This window comes from Delphinus delphis, chromosome 9 (genome assembly GCF_949987515.2).
Source record: "Delphinus delphis chromosome 9, mDelDel1.2, whole genome shotgun sequence".
NCBI classification, from domain to species: domain Eukaryota; kingdom Metazoa; phylum Chordata; class Mammalia; order Artiodactyla; family Delphinidae; genus Delphinus; species Delphinus delphis.
Window position 1 is genome coordinate 56,347,124 of NC_082691.1, and position 17,937 is coordinate 56,365,060.

The 17,937-nt window shown below is 40.8% G+C and overlaps 1 protein-coding gene across 2 annotated transcripts in view; it reads left to right on the forward strand.

Annotated features, from left to right (window-relative positions):
• Window positions 1-1,545: 1,545 nt before the first annotated feature.
• The window catches only part of PALS2 (protein associated with LIN7 2, MAGUK p55 family member), a 218,525-nt gene continuing 202,133 nt past the window's right edge, over window positions 1,546-17,937 (forward strand). For both annotated transcript variants that reach the window (XM_060020613.1, XM_060020614.1), the window contains exons 1-2: window positions 1,546-1,670; window positions 8,497-8,637. The gene's annotated coding sequence lies outside the window, so the exon portion shown is untranslated. The remainder of the gene's footprint in view (window positions 1,671-8,496; window positions 8,638-17,937) is intronic.

The following is a 17,937-nucleotide window of genomic DNA, read 5'->3' on the forward strand; positions in this document are numbered from 1 at the left end:
GTGGGTAAAAGGAACTAGGAGACCTGAGTTCCAGACCCAAGTATCCCACTCCCCTGGCTGTGTGTGATCTTGAACAAGTTCCAGCCTCTCTGTTTTCAACTGCCTCACCCATAAGATGAAGAGACCCTGTGGTGCCTTCCAGTCTATAGCTATGATTTTCAAAGTCTTCCCATCAGCTTTTTTCTGGAGCTCCCTCCAGCTTCTCTGAGGTCTGGAAGCTCCACCTTTGGCCTCTGCCTTTGGCAAGGACTGTGCTTTTCCCTTATCCAAGAAGGAGTCAGAATTTTCAAAGTAACCGATACTGTATCTAGCTCTCTAGATGAGATTATAGGTTGTGCCTGCCAAGTCTGCATTGAGGTTTGGGAGAAATGTTAGGAGAAATAAACACTGAGAGCTGCAGATGAGGAACTAGGGCTAAGAATGCAAGGGGCAGGCTTTCTGTGAACGTTGATAATAATGTTGATGCCATTAAACAAGCAACAGGCATATATAGGTAACGATCAGCACTAATTGTATTTAAATCTGCCCCTCAGACACTTTTGCTACAGTATAAGAACAGGGATCCTCAATTTTGATTTAGGATTTAAAATCCCAGATGCCCCCTTACCCCTACCCCACAGACACACCGAAATTTCAAATCCAGTTGATGCGGGTAGGGCCTAGTTTTTTGTATTTGGGGAATTCTGAAGTCAGCCAAGTTTGAGATCACTGTGTTTAGAGAGCTAATGTGCCTGTCTGCTTCTTCCTCAAGGCAGACATTGGCATATACCCATCAAAAGCAAATAAAACTGAAATCCTTTTATCATTTACCTGACTAAATCCAGCTGTCAGTGACTGTCATTACTGTTTCAGTATCACCTAACCCTGCTCGGCACACAACAAAGTTAATATTTACACTGTTTACAAAGCAGTTCAATAAGTACTGAAACCACGGCACACAGAAGGGAATTTGCTACATCATGATCTCGTTTGAATTCTCTGATGGCGGTTCAGTGGTCTGTGTGACAGAGTTCAGGGACTTTGGACTATCTGAGCTTCAGACTTCCCTGGATCATAGCTTCTAATCTTCAAGAATGTGACTTAAAAGAAAAAAAAAAACGACTTTGGGGAAGTGGAATACTATCACTCCTGCTCAAGTGTGTTCCCTGGCACTGGAAACCTTGTTTACTTGCTCTCCAAAAAGGATTGTCATCCGTGGTTCCAGCACTGCACTTCCAGCAGCTGTCCCTAAATGATTAATGCAAGCGGGCAGATAAACCTCGGGTCATTCCTGAATTGGAGAACTACCTGCAGATTAACACACTAGCTTAACCTTGTTTGACTGGGATTGAAGATTTTCTCAGATATCTGTCTGACATCACCGAGGGGCTAAGGCTGGACTTATGCTATAGCATACCTCTGTCAGTGCTGATTCAATCACTCATTTGCTTAACTCAGTCAACAGCCCTGATTTCCAAGTGATACTTCTCAGAAGACTGCAGAGTGGCCTCAGAAGGCAATGGCTGCTCTCTTCCCTGCTACTAAGACAAGAAAACCAAGTGTCAGATATGGAGAATTTCAATGAAGGGATCTACTAGTTGCATCCTGTCTGTATTGGATCCTGTCTGGGTTTTCAAAGTTTGCCTTTTCTGAAACACATAATATCTCCCAATTTTGAAAAAGAGCACTCAGTAAGTGTTTTTAGAAGAAATTAAAGTATTTATTCTTTTTGCTTCAGTAATTCCAGTCCTGGTGCTTTATAACCTGCCTTTTCCTCTTCCACGCTAGAAGAAAGGAAGGAAGGAAGGAAATATTTTACACATATAGATGCGCTTCAAACAATACTGAGATTGGTTAACTAAATTGTTATATGTCAGTTTGATGGGCTATTATAAAATTGATTACGAGCAGTATAGAATAGCATGAAAGTGCTAATGTTTGTGTGAAAAAAAGCAAAATACAACAATACATCTATACTGCACATTGTAAATGAATGTATATGAATAAGAACTAGCAAGAAATATAGAAAATAAAAAGTTGATATTTGGTAGTTGTGAAATACTGAGGGATTTTATTCATTTTCAAAATGTCCATGAATGCTGTTACAATATGGTTTGTGCAATAAAAAAAGTAACGTTATTGGGCTTCCCTGGTGGCGCAGTGATTGAGAGTCCGCCTGCCGATGCAGGGGACATGGGTTCGTGCCCCGGTCCGGGAGGGTCCCATGTGCCGCGGAGCGGCTATGCTCCGCAACGGGAAAGGCCACAACAGTGAGAGGCCCGTGTACCACAAAAAAAAAAAAAAAAAAAGTAACATTATTATCTCCTTTTTACAACAGTTTAAATGTCCTCTTATAAGATTAATCTAACACTTAAGTGTAGTATAAACTCATCCTATTCTGTGAAGGCTTGAAGCTTCTTGAAGATTTCATATATATATAATATTTAATATTTATAACATGGGTAGAATATATATATCATTATCCCTTGTTTGATGGATGAAGGGTCAGAGGTGCTGGGACATGAATGGTTTGACCAAGGTTGTTTGTTTATCAATGACAAGCAGGAATCAAAGGAAGAACACCATAAATCCTTGAGTGCTGAAACTAAATCCAATTCCCAACCTATACTGCATTTTTCAAGGAGCCAAGGAGGGTACCACATACTCAATGAGAACTTGGTGAACACTGATTTTTTTTAAAGTGCTGGAATTAGTGTAGCAGAAGAGAGTGTTAGCCAGTCTTCCTGACTCCAGCCTCACCTCTGTCTAATTCATCATACACATACGATTGTGAGATGAATCTCAAAATAGGGCATGAATCAGGTCACTGCCCTACTCAGGAACTAATAATGACTACAAGTCAATAGTTCAGACTCTAGATGCTGCCTTTTGGGGCCAAAACTCCACTCTGTTCCACTTCAGCTAAACTTTTTCCTTAAAGCTATCTGGAGTCTCTCTCCCCACTTTCCAGTCCAGCCAAGCTCCCTACTACTTTTCATTTGGTGGATAGTCCCCTACAAGAGGTTTCAAATTTTGTGTTTCTTATTTTTTTGTTAATCTAAAAAGAAAAAATTTTTTTAAAACATCTCGGTTCTCTGGATGACTCCTTGTCACTGAGTGCTGACACTCAGTGTTGGTGCCTGGATTCCTTGTCTGTACTTAGGATCACACTGGCATTAAGGAGAACTTTTTTTTTTTTTTTTTTTTTTGCGGTACGCGGGCCTCTCACTGCTGTGGCCTCTCCAGTTGTGGAGCACAGGCTGCAGACGCGCAGGCTCAGCGGCCATGGCTCACGGGCCCAGCCGCTCCGCGGCATGTGGGATCTTCTCAGACCAGGACACGAACACGTGTCCCCTGCATCGGCAGGCGGACTCTCAACCACTGCGCCACCAGGGAAGCCCCGTGGAGAACATTTTAATTGCTGTGGGCTGATGTGAAAAGAACAGAGGCAGGAACAGGACACAATAATGACATGCTAGCACTATTTGAAGGCCACGTGTCACTGTGCTCCATTTAAGCAAAGTTTCCCGGTAGCTGGGTTGGAGTGGTGTGGTGGGAGAGTTGAAACATCACATGTCACACATGTATACATCTGCCAAAAGCTTGCACTGTGACATTTACCTTTTAATCACAGGAGCATCAATTTGGCTACTGCAAAACATCATCCGTCAAAATAAATTAACCTACTTAAACTGAATATTACTGCTTTTGTCGTTTTGCTATTTAATTGTAAATGTGCTTTGGTTTATAAATGCTCTAATGCCTTTGGTTATAGTTCCAGTTACTGTGGGGGAGTAACAATTTACTCCCAAATTTACTGGCTTAAAATAACACTTTATGATTATCTCTCAGGGGTCTAGCAATTGACTGCGGTCAGCTAGGCAGTTCTTGCTAGAGCTCTCTCACACAGCTACTGTCAGATGGTGGCTCAGACTGAATTATCTGAAGGCTCTCTCACGAGTCTGATGCCAGAGCTGGGAAGACTGGAACGGCTGGGGCTCCTTGGGCAGGTATCTCCAATTCTGTGCTCTCCCCACGTGGTCCCATGGTAGCTTCATGGTAGCCTGACTTCTCACAAGGTAGCTCAGGGCTCTAATGGTGATAGATAGATAGATAATAGAGCAACAGACAGACTGCATCACATGTTCTAATTTAGTATCAGAAGTCACATAGTCTCACTTCTGCCACATTCTACTCATTAGAAGCAAAACACCAAGGCCAGCCCACATTCCAGGGGAACTGAATTAGACTCTACTTTTATGGAAGACGTGTCTGAGAATTTGCAGACATTTTTAAAACCACCACAGTTACACAGTTCCTTCCCTTTCTTATCTGCTTATTCAAATTCTGTCATCCCTCGCAGCCAGGTCAAATGTCCCCAATCCCCTGCCACGCCCCAGGTTGCTCCAGATCTCAGTCACTTCTCCTCTAACAAAAATCCCACAGTCTATGGTCTGTATCACAGAGATAAACCTTTAATTGTTTTCTGCCTTGTATTGTTTTGTTTCTGATGACAGTAACAAAAATGATAACAGCCACTATACATAGATGATCTAACGAAGTTCAAATCCTCATGCGGGTTCTGTAAGGGATGCCTTACTCGCTCCATTTGACAGTTGAGTTCATTGCCCAAGGTCACTTCAGCTGGGCTGGAGTCTGACTCCTGAGCCCCTTCTCTTAAGCACTACGCTATGTACTGCTTCCTGTAATTTAAGTCATATTTGTGGGTTATTACTGGGAAGCATAAAAGGCAAAAAAACAGAGAAGAAAAAAAGGGGAAGGGAAGAAATAAAAGAGACCTATGAAGAGTAATGTCAGAGGAAGGACCCAGGCCCCCTGGTTAGCTACCCTGCTTCCATCACCCTGTCAGTCTCTCCACCTTCGAACTAGCAGTCATAAAATGTGGTGCGTCCACCATGACATCTGGTGGACAAAGACACTTTGCAAATGTAAATGCCAAATGTGCACAGTAACCACTCAGAGGTGAAAGGTGAGTGGAGAAGCTGAATTCTCCAGCTAAAGTGCCTGACACTGATTTATTGTTACGTTCAGGAAGACCATAAACCCAACACCCATTTGACTGCCCACTCAAGATGGCCTATCACTCATCACATTTGGGACAGTCAATTTAAAGTCTTCATTTAAATATCTCTCTGGAAGAGAATCTCTGGAAACAGGACAGATTTTCAGTGTTACCCTCAGCAAGTGAATTCCCATAATACGCAGGACCGTTTCTGGAGGTTTGCAACTACTTAAATAAGAACTGATAAATAAATTCCATACGAATTTATCACTGCTAGAATGCTTTACATTAGCAAGGGGACTGCAAATTTGCTTTGTATTAACCTAATGAGCAGAATTCAGTCATTGAACCAGACTTGGAAAATGCCTGCCCATTAGTAGAAGCACCACAACTCTTCCACTTGGACTCTGAGGCCCACCCATTAGTATGACTGCACAATGATGAAAATTGTGTCTAAGTATCTAGTTATGTCTTCAGTTATACTGTGACATGCAAACTGGGTTGCCCTGCCAGAGATCTGAGAGCCGGACAGTTTGTGACTGCCATGGAGCTAAATTTAAAAGCTATTTTTTATAACCAAAATTATTAAGGAAGGCAGAGAGGAGTAAAGTAAAATTAAGTTGAGGACTGAAGGGAATACAGCATAGTGGTTAACAGGGTAGCTTTGGACATCTCTCTCTCTGCCGCTGGCTAGGCACATGACCTAGAACCACTAGCAGTCCCCTCATTTGTCAATTAAAGATAGCAATAACCCAGTTGCTTTGAAAATTAAATGAGAATTTCCACAAAAGTGCTTAGAACAGTGCCAATCACAAAATAAGTGTTCAATAAATTATTGTTAATGCTTTCATCTGGAAATAAATGACATTTATTCTATCTTCTCTTAGCAGCAATGGATTTATTTAACCTTTTGTGACTTGAACACACCTTTAAGACTCTAATGTAAAACCATAGGCTATTTCTCAAGATAATTGCACACGTATACACACTAAATATTTTGCAACTTTAGGCTCAAGCACTCTCTGGAGTCTAAAAACGTTCTGCTCTCATCTATCTTTTCATTCTTCCTTTCTGTTATTTTTAGCTTCTGTGGCTATCCATATTTTACCACTGCCTAATTAGTCTTCCTTAATGGCAGCTTCCGGAAGTAAGAAAGCCAACGCTAAACGTATCATGTTTATATTTAAGGTTTGAGAAAATTCCAGATCAAGGTAATCAGGCAATCAAAAAATTATAGGCAACTCAACGATAAGAAAACCAACAACTCGATTAAAAAATGGGCCAAAGACCTCAACAGACACTTCACAAAAGAAGATATACAGATGGCAAATAAGTATATGGAAAGATGCTTCACTTCATATGTCATCAGGGAAATGCAATTAAAACCACAACGAGATACCACTACACACCTATTAGAATGGCCAAAATCTAGAACACTGACAACACCAAGTGCTAGTGAGGATGTGGAACAGCAGGAACTCTCATTCATTGCTGATGGGAATGCAAAACGGTACAACCACTTTAGAAGACAGTTTGGTGGTTTCTTACAGAACTAAACATACTCTCACCATACCATCCAGCAATTACACGTATTATTATTTGCCCAAAGGAGCTCTAAACTTATGCCCACACATAAGCCTGTACATGGATGTTTCTAGCAGCTTTGTTCATAATTGCCAGACCCTGGAAGCAATCAAGATGTCCTTTAGCAGGTGAATGGATAAATTGTGGTACAAGCAGACAATGGAATACTATTCAATGCTAAAAAGAAATGATCTGTCAAGCCGTGAAAAGACATGGAGGAACCTTAAATGCATATTAATAAGTGAAAGAAGCCAATCTGAAAAGGATATATACTGTATGGTTCCAACTATATGACATTCTGGAACATGTAAAACTATGGAGACAGTAAAAAGATTAGTGGTTGCCAGGGCTGGGGAGTGAGAAGGACGAATAGGTGGAACCCAGAGCAGTGTAACTGCTCTTTTTAGAGCAGTGTAACTACTCTATGTGATACTGTAATGGTGGATACATATCGTTATACATTTATCCAACCCTTAGAATATGCAGCACCAAGTATGAACCCAAATGTAAACTATGGACTTTGGGAGATAATGTTGTGTAAATGTAGTTTCATCGATCGTAACCACTGTACCATTCTGGTGGGGATGTTGGTAATGAGGGAGACTAGGCAAGAATAGGTATGGGGAGTATATAGGAAATCTCTGTACCTTCTACTCAATTTTGCTGGAAACGTAAAACTTCTCTAAAAAGTTAAAGTCTATTTTTAAAACTTACATACTGTTTAAGGCTTATTAGCCCCTTTCAAAAAGAGTTGATAGTATAGAACTCAGAACACATTAGCTCTTAGTCACTGTATTAAAAATTACAGTTCCATAACCAGGACAGTTCTCAGAACATATTTAGACTATGAGGTTGATACTGAACTCATTATCGTCAACAAATTCAGTCCCCTTCCTGCATTTTCCATCTTGAATTGTTGGGTCAATCCTTAATTCATTTACCCATTCAACTATAGTAAGTCCTGGAAAGGAACAGGAGAACAAATCAGACTCTACCCTCAGAAGCTTAAAGTCTAGAGGAGAAAGATAGCTAAACAAATGAAGGGTTTTGAGGGCTATAATGAAAATATGTACCAGATTGGGTAGCGGGGTAAATTGGATAATTTTTCCCAGGTATTCCATCTGTCCATGCAGCTTGCTTTAGCCAAGGACTTTTTTTTTTTTCAATCTTCAAAATATTTTATTACGAATTACAGTACAGGGTTTATAGGATGTTTCCTGTTGTTCTCTAATACATACATTGCTGAATGAAGCACTGCTAATTCCTGGCAGTCTCCCACATGACCATAACTTCTATAATAATTTCAACCACTTAGAGTTACAGAAGAAATCTCTAACAGGCAGTGGATTGGAAACGGCCAGACACTGTGGCCAGTGGGCTCTTGACTGGTGAACAATGACATTGTTTTCTCCAGGGGTTGAAATCCACATCTATAGCTGACAACCCACCAAAAGCTGGGACCCAAATTTATACAGAGACAAGATAGAGTGGAGAGAAAACAGCACCCAACAACCCAGAAGTCGCTACATCTTATTCCTGGGTTTTAGCTCTCAGCTGCATCATGCAGGAAAATGTCACTTTTCTTCTGGGGATTATAGGATTCATGTCTCCTTAACTAGCTGTATCTGGAAGCATCTGCAAATATGTTTCCACTGTGATTGAAGCTGACATCAGTTGATCTGTTCCGAAGCTTTTAGTTTTGCTCTGGCATCTTTATCCCCAGAGCTGAATCTCCCATCAGATCCCACGGTTGCAAGGGTGTCATGAACACCCTTGGAATGTGATTCCATTTACCAAGTAGATGTCCTGAAATGTGAGCAAGATGTGAGCAAAAGCTTTAAAATCAAAATCTTTAAAATGCAACCACATGTTTCAGCTAGGCCTCTAACTTACCCTTCTTCTACCTGCAGAAGAAGAGCCTCCCCCGGGGAACAGCTGCTTCTTCAGCCTGGCTCCTGAGTGAAGAGTCCTGTGAAGCAAACTGGAAGTCAACCTACAGCCTAGAGCAGAACGATCGCCTGCCCCTCAGCACTCATGCAAACGAGCAAGAGGTGAGTGTTTGTCATTCTAATTTGGAGTTGTTACTGCAGCAAAACCTGACTGACACTGATGGGCTTGAAGGAGAGCATGTTTATTTCTACCTGAGCATCTGAGAAGAAAGTATAATTTAAAAAAAAAAAAGACTTTGAAAATCTAAGGATGCTAGTAGGTTGGTATGGAGATTATACAGGTTTGGAAGCAAGGTACAGAGATTGAGATTTCTGGACTGGTAAGGAAAGACCTAGAATAGCATGCTAGGCAGATTGCGCCATAGTCTGTAACAAGGGACCTTTGCAATAATTTTAAAGAAAAGGGGCCAAATTTGCATCTCAAAAAATTATTTAATTATAATGTGCTTATCTAGAGGACGTTTAGAACTCTAAGGTCAGTAACAAAGATATTAGTTAGATGATTAAGATAGTCTAGGTGAGATGCCTGGAGCTTTGCAGTAGGGCTGTCATATGGTGCAATATAGCAACCTTGAGTAGCACCAGAAGGGGGAAGGGGGTGATGTGAGGCATGATAAGGGGGTACCATTTCAAGGACCAGGACACTGATAAGATACAGGAAATGAGATACAGGCAGGAATGGAGAATGGCTCCCAGATTCCTACCTTGGGTGACAGGGTAGATGGGAATGCCTCTAGCCAGTATAAGACGATGACACGGAAGAGGGAAAGGCAAGATAAATAATTTCGTCTTGGACATGCTGCGCTGAGGTTCCTTTGGGACACCCAGGTGGATATGCCAACAAAGTGGTCTGAATTAGAAATGCTGCTGTGGGAAGGAGAGGATCCTCCAAGGAATGTGCCTATAAAGGGAACTGACAGGCCCTGGAGAACACTAACGCTCAGGCAGTGAGAAGGTGAGGACAAGAAGCCCACGGAGGACACAGAGGATGCAGAGGTGACACAGGTCAGGAAAAGCGGAGAGGCTAGCATCGTGGCAAGGTGTGTGAGCATGAATGCACTGATTCTTCTTTTCACTAAAACCCAAGGTGTCCCTCCACACTGAGATGGAAGGTCACCTCTTTGCAAGAAAAGGACCCTTCACCAGCCAGAGTCACTAAAAGCCACACAGAGAGAGAGGGTGACCTGCTGTCATTCAGAAAAGCAGCCACTGATATTCACAAGAAAAATAATGAGGTGGCCAACTCAGCACAATGGGAAGAGGGCACAGCCCTTCCATACTCAGTGAGTCCTTGGCTCTGCTCTGGCCATGACTGTATTTAAAATGCTGCTTGGAAGTCAGGCTTCATGTGCCAGGGACTTTCATGTTGCACAGAACCATGTGAGAAACTTCAGGCTGCTAAGCAAAGACGAGGAATTAGGGTGTCACTGATTCTCAGCTTGTCAGAGGGGGCAAGCTGGAGTCAACATCAATCAGTTCAGTTATTTAAGTACATGACCTTGGCCAGGTTTATTCATTCATTCAATTATCTGTTACTATTTTCCCATTACTTACTTTGTGCCAGATATTATGCTAGCAATAGTGAACAAGACTGACAAGTTCACCCTGGTGGGATGTTTATTCTGGTAGGAGAAGTGGGCATAAATTATGTCAATAAACAGATAATATCTAACTGTGACAGACATTAAGGAAGTAAATAGGATGATGAGCTAAACCAGCTTCAGAATCACTTGGAGAGCTGTTAAAACACAGATTGCTAAAAAAACAAAAAACAAAAAAACACAGATTGCTAAGACCCACCCACCCCCATCCCCAGAGATTCAGTGGTCTCAGGTAACAGGGATGCCGCTGGTCCAGGGATGACACCTTCAGAACCTGTGAGATTGAGCAACTAGGGGAGGTTTTTTAGAAAATAACAAATAACACGTAGGTGGGCTTTTTGCATTCCAGGTACTAGTTCAAATGATTTGCCTATGTTACCCCATTTAATCCTTTTAACAACTTTGTGAAGGAAGAACCAATAGGGTGTGCCTATTTTAGAGAGGAGAAAACATACACAGAGATGTTAAGCGTGATGCCCAAGGTCTGAGCCCCAGGCAGCCTAGCCACAGGGCTTACCTGCTGTCCCTCCCTGCGCACTTGTGCTTTCAGGTGGGGGACAGCTTCTCCGAGCAGGTGGTGTTTGAGCTAAGACCTACTGGATCAGAATGAGGAGCCAGGCAATGAGCTGGGGGGAAAGCTTTCCCAGTCAGAGGAAATGGCAAATGTAAAGAACAAGGGGTAGAAAAGAGCTCAGTGTGATTAAAGAGAGTTAAACGGTCATGTGACTGGAGTTAGAAAGAGAACAGTAGTGTGACAAAAGGTTAGAGGGTGAGGCAGAGGATGGAATCAAATGGATCCCTAGAGACCACAGTAAGAAATTTGCATTTTGTTTTAAAAGCAACAGGAAGTAAAGAAGTAATTTTTTTAATTAAACATTTTATTTTGAGAGAGAAATGTAAATTCATATGCACTCATAAGAAATAATAGAGGTCCTGCATACACTTCACCCAGTTTCCCTCAAATGGTGACATCTTGTAAATATATTGAACAATCTCACGACCAGGATATTGCCATGGATAGAGTCAAGATACAGAACATTTCCATCACCACAAGGATGCCTCATGTTGCCCTTTTATAGCCACACCTTCCCACTCACGTTCTTCCCCTCTCCACTCCATCCTTAATTCCTGACAACCACTAATCTGTAATCAACTTTTATAGTTTTGTCATTTCAAGAATGTTATAGGAAGTTGGCTTTTTTTTTACTCAGCATAATTCTCTGGCAAGTCATCTGGTTTGTTTTGTGTGTCATTTCATCCTTTTCATTGCTGAGTAATGTTCCATGGTAGAATGTACCACAGTTTAACCTGTCACCCTTTGAAGGACATCTGGGTTGCTTCCAATTTTGATTTATTACAAATAAAGCTTCTATAAACATTCATGTACAGGTTTTTGTGCATCTTCATCTTGCTGGGATAAATACACTGGAGTACAATGGATGGGTCATAAGGTAGATGCATATTTAGTTTTTCAAGAAATTGTCCCCAACTGTTTTCTACAGTGGCTGTTCCATTTTACATTTCCGTCAGCAATGTATGAGTGATCCAATTTCTCTACATCCTCACCAGAATTTGGTGTTGTCACTATTTTTTAAGGTAGCCATTCTGATAGGTGTGTAGTCTCATTGTGGTTTTAATTTACAATTCCTAATGACTAATGGTGTTGAACATTTTCTCATATGCCTATTGGACACCTGTATATCTTCAGAGAATTGTCTCTTCATGTCTTTTGCCTATGTTCTAATTGATTTGCTGGCTTTTTAACTCTTAGGTTTTGAGAGTACTTTATATATTTTAGATTCTAATCCTTTGTCAGATACATGCTTCACAAGTGTGTTCCCCACTTGTAGCTTGTCTTTTCATCTCTTAACAGGGTCTTTCACAAAGCAACTTTTTAACTTTTATAAAATCCAGTTTATTAACTTTCCCTTTCATGGATTATGGTTCTGGCGTCAAGATTATGACTCTTTGTCCAGCCCAAGTTCCTAAAGATTTTTTCCCATGTTTTTTAAAAGCATGCTAATTTTTTTTTTTTTTTTTTTTTGCGGTACGTGGGCCTGTCACTGTTGTGGCCTCTCCCATTGCGAAGCACAGGCTCCGGACGCGCAGTCTCAGCGGCCATAGCTCACGGGCCCAGCCGCTCCGCAGCATGTGGGATCTTCCCGGACCGGGGCACGAACCCGTGTCCCCTGCATCGGCAGGCGGACTCTCAACCACTGCGCCACCAGGGAAGCCCAGCATGCTAATTTTAAGTTGTGCATTTAAATCTGTTATCCATTTTGACTGAACTTTTGTGTAAGGGGTGAGGTTTATGGTGAGGCTCATTGTTTTGCTTATGGATGTCCACTTGCTCCATTTGTTGAAAGAAGCATCTTTCCTTCATTGAATTGCTTTTGTACCTTTGTCAAAAATCAGTTGGGCATATTTATATGAGTCTATTCCTGGGTTCTCTATTCTGTTCCATTGATTTATGTGTCTATCCTTTCACCAATACCACACAGTCTTGATTAATGTAGTTATCTAATGTCTTAAAATTGGATAGATTGATTCCTTCTCACACGTTATTAGTGTTTTTCAAGATTATTTCCTTTTCTTTCTCATATAAATTCTTGAACAATCTTGTCTATATCTAAAAATCTTGCTGGAATTTTGGTAAAAATTGGGTTAACCTGTATATTAATTTGGGGAGAACTGTTGCCTTTATCAAGTTGAATCTTCCAGTCCATAAACACTGTATGTCTCTCTATTTTTTTTATTTCTTTCATCAGCATTTTATGGTTTTCATTATACAAGTCCTATACATGTTATCTTAGATTTACATATAAGTATTTCACTTTTGTTTTTGAAAGATTGTAAATGGTATTAGAATTTTAATTTCAGTATCCACAAATTCATTGGTATATTGAAATACAATAGATTTTTGAACGCTTATCCTGTATTCTGCAATGTTGCCAAACTCACTTATTAGTTCTAGGAAGTTTTGTAGATTCCTTTGGATTTTCTAAGTAGATTGTCACGTCATCTGCAAATAGGAACATTTTTTTCTTTTCTTTCCAGTCTGTATGACTTTTCTTTCCTAATTACGCCACCTATAATTTCCAGCACTATGGTAAATAAGAGTGGTGAGTGTAGACAACCTTGCTTAGCTCCTGATCATAGGGAGAAAGCCTTCAGTCTCACTATTGAGTATAATGTTAGCTGTAGTTTTGGGGATTTTTTGGGAAATGCTCCACATCATGTTGATGGAAGTTCACCTCTATTCCAGTTTTCTGAGAGATTTTTATGATGAATGGTGTTGAATTTTGCTGAATACTTTTTCTGCATCAAATGATATAATCCTGTGATTTTTCTTCTATATCCTGTTAATATGGTGGATTACACTGATTTATTTTCAAATATTGAATCAGCCTTGTGCCCTAGAATAAATTTCACTTGATTATGGTGTATAATTCTTTTATATGTTGCTAAAGTTAAAGATTTTTATGTCTATATTCATGAGGGATATTGGTCTATAATTTTCCTTTTTTGTGTACTATCTTTGTCTGGTTGTGATATCAAAGCTGATACCAGCTTCAAAAAAAATGAATCAAGAAGTTTTTTCTCCTCTCTATTTCTGAAAGAGATTGTGTAGAATTCGTTGTTAATTATTCTTTAAACGTATGGTAGAATTCTCCATTGAAGCCACCTGGGTCTAGAGATTTTTGTCTTGGAGAGTTTTTTAATCACAATTCAATTTTCTTAATAGTTATATGGCTATTCAAATTATTTACATCATGTTGAGTAAATTGTGCTGGTTTGCGGTTTTCAAGGAATTGCTTTATTTTGTCTAAGTTGTCAAATTTCTGTGTGTGAAGTTGTTCATAATATTCCCTTATTATCCTTCCAGTGTGTGCAAGGTCTATAGCAATATTCCCTGTTTCCTTCCTGATCTGGTAATTTTTTGGTCAGTTTTTGTAAGAAGTGTGTCAGTTTTATTGATCATTCAAAGAACCAGTGCTTTGTTTCATTGATTTTTCACTATTTTTTATTTTCAATTTCATTGATTTCTGCTCTGATCTTTATCATTTTAGTCCTTCTGCTTGCTTTGAGTTTATTTTGCTCTTCTTTTTCTAGGTTCTTGAAGTGGGAGCTTAGATTATGGATTTGAGACTTTTCCTTTTTTTTTTTAATGCATGCATTTAGTGTTATAAATTTCCCTCTCAGTACTGCTTTAGCTGTGGCCCACCAATTTTTATATGTTGTATTTTCATTTTCATTCAGTTCAATGTATTTTTAAAATTTCCCTTGAGACCTCTTCTTTGACTCATGGGTTACTTGGAAATGTGTTGCTTAGTTTCCAAGTATTTAGAGATTTCCCTGTTTTACTGATTTCTGTTTTGATTCCAATGTGGTCAAAAAACATACTCTGTATGATTTCAATTATTTTAAATTTGTTAAGATTTGCTTTATGGTCCAAGATATGGTTTGTCTTTGTATATGTTCCATGGACACTGCTATTGTTGGGCAGGGTCTTCTGTAAATGTTGCTTCAGTCCTGTTGTTTGATGATGTTGTTGCAGTTCTATATCCTTACTGATTTTCTGTCTAGTTATCCTATTAATCGTTGAGAGGCATATTGAAGTAATTGTTGATTGGTCTGTTTCTTTCACTTCTTTCAGTTTTTTCTTCATATAGTTTGCAGATCTCTTTGGTGCATGCATACTTAGGATTGCTACGTCTTCTGTATGGATTGACCCTTTTATCATTACATAATATCCTTCTCTGTCACTGGTAATTGTCTTCACTCTGGAGTCTACTTTATCTGTTATTAATATAGCCACTCTTGCTTTCCTTTGATTATTGTTTGCATGGTATTTGTTTTCCATCCTTTACTTTTACTCGCCTATATTTTTATATTTGAAGTGAGTTTCTTGAATCCAGCGCATGTTGGGTTGTGTTTTCTAATCTACTCTGCCTATCCCTGTCTTTTAATTGATGTATTTAGACTGTGTGCATATAATGTAATTATTGATATGTTAGGTCTGAAGTTGGCCACCTAGGGGAAAGGGGTTCTTCCTGTTACTGCAGGATGGGAATGGGAATTCTGACTCCTTGGTGGTCTCCACTGACTTTGCAGTGGGAATAGTTTAATTACTATTGGATGATGGTGAAAGTTCTGACTCTCTATTAGGCCTCTCTGAGGCCACTCTAGTAGGGACAGGGAGAGGCACCTCATTACTGCTGGGCAGAGGTAGAGGTCCAGGCTCATTATGTGTTATCCACTGACATTACAGGAACAGTGAGCCTCATTACTGGCTTGTGAGCATGAAAGTCCCAACTCACTTCTTGGCCTCCTCTTGTTACCTGAAAACTAGGTTCACCTCTTGGTGGGTGTTGAGCCACAAGACACAACCAAGCCAAAGAGCAGGAGAAGGAAGGATTTATTCCTGCAAGTAAGGAGAACACCTGGCATCTTTCCCAGAACAGTGTCTTCCTGAAGAGCAAAATCGGGGAAATTTTAAACCAAGGGTACCTGCATATTCATGAAGGGGCTTGAGCAGAGGAGAATTCAGCATAGAATTGGGGCAAAGGTTTACAGAATCCAAGATTTAGATGACTGAAGACACGAGGGTCAGAAAAGGTCAATGTCATCGTCCCTTAGGTTCCAGCTTATCTGATGGTCGAGTGCTTCAGGCTAACCTTTACCACTGAAACAGAACCAGAAGTCTTTACAACTGACATATTATTTTTGCTATTATTCCTTCTCTTGCCTAATAAAAAGATCATTATTACTGAGACCTGTTCAAGGGCAAGCAGTGTGGCCAGGTTTAGATCACAAAATGGCTTAGGCCTAGAATGGCTTCTCTTATGTCAAAAAGCTATATCTGATTCCTTTCCTCCAGAGACCCTCTACCCTATCTGCTCACACTCTGACACCAGTGCGGGAGTCAGATGGCCCTGGGGAGCAGAGAGTTTAGTGAGGGTGGAGTCTAGGTTCCCACTTGGCCTTTGCTGACGTGGGTGGGGTGAAGTCACAATTTTGTTTCTGTGACATTTGGCTGGAATAAAGTAGTTATCATCTAAAAGATTTTGTCTTGCTAGACTGTCCTTTTCCTGATCCTTATACTAGAAAGAGTAGGGTTTTGTTGAAACTTTACTATCTGCTTCTGTTGGCATTCGCAGATGCCAGCTCCAAGTCTGGGATAAATGGGGCAATAAGAAAACCCAGGAAACACCACAAGGTCATTGCTTGGGTCCTAAGGTCTTTTGCCAATCTGCTTTCTTCTCTCCACCTTTCAGAGTCTTTCTGTGTTTGTTTTATATGTAATGTCCAGGTATTTTAGTTGTACTCGTGTAATAAGCGTGTTTTTTATTTTCTGTAAATTATGATGTCTTGACATCTTAAAATACCTTTCCAGCTGGGGAAGGACTGCCCCTCCCTGTGCTGGTCATTCTTAGAGAGCTAAGTTGGCCAGGAGCAGGCCTTTGAAATGCAAATTAACCAATCCAGAGCCCTATCTCCCCTCTGAGGCCTGTGTACCACAGGAGGCAATATTTTTCCAGGGCCAGGAGTCAGACAACTAGAGACCACCCCATAGCCCAAAGCCCTCTGAAATTATTCAAACTAGCCAGTCCTAAACTCTTTACTCTGCCCTGCTTTGCCTCTGCTGCAGGAACCCCAATAAATGCTTCTGGCCTGTGCTCTAGCCTCACTCCTGCTTCTATGTCCTGACCAAAAGCAGGCCTCTTGTTTCTAGGGGAACCATGAGTAATATTCCACTTTTTTTTTCAATGGCATTGACTACTCGGTCACCTTTATAAATTAGGACCCGGGCACAAAACAACTCTGCAGGAGGGAAGTGGCAAAGTATGTCTATTTCATCTTCCCCAGAAGCAGCGAAGGCTGAAATGATTTTAAGGCAGCTAGCCTGATTTTTGTAACCTCTCCCTTGCAAACACCTTGCCCTATTTTGCGTCATAGCACTCATGTGGCAAAACTGGTTCATCTCAACTCTCACCATGAACTCGTGGCCGGTTCAATCCAACTCTCCACTACCCTGTGGTTTTGCAAGAATGCAGTTGAATCTGTGTGGAGTAGAGCACACAACCACACTGCCTGGTCTCCTTTTCCTTGATGACTGCATATACTCCTTCCTCTGTGTCCTTAATATTGCCTACAATCCCACTGCATTTCCCTAGGCCATTCTACCAGCCTCCATCCTTACCCAATACAATTACCTCACAATTTTTCCTTTCCCCTCAAGCCTCTCCCATCTTGTTCTCAGCTGCAGAGCCTGCTCACTCATGTGGTCATTGAGCTTGCCTCCTACATCATGGAGAAAGTTGAAGCAATCTGAGGAGAAGCTCCCCAAATTCCTTACTGTATAGCTCCTCCCCTACCACAGCCTCTTTACTCCTGTATTCGGTCTTCCTGCCTGTTGCTTTAAATGATCTATCCTGGATTTCCATATTAGTCATATCTTGATGCATAACAAATTACCCCCAAAACTTAGTGGCTTAAAAAAATAAACATGAATAATCTCATGGGTTCTGTGGGTCAGGAATTAAGGAGTCCCTTAGCTAGATAGTTCTAGCTCAGAGTTTCATGAAGTTGTGATTAATGTGTCAGCTTGGGTTGCAGTCATTTGAGGCTTGGCTGGTTCTGGAGGATCTGCTTCCAAGATGGCTCACTCATATGGCTGTTGGTTGGAGACCTCAGTTCCTCATCACATGGGCCTCTCCAAAGGGTTGCTTGAGATTCCTCACAACATGACAGCCAGTTGCTTCCAGAGTGAGTGATCCAAGACAGAGCAAGAGGGAAG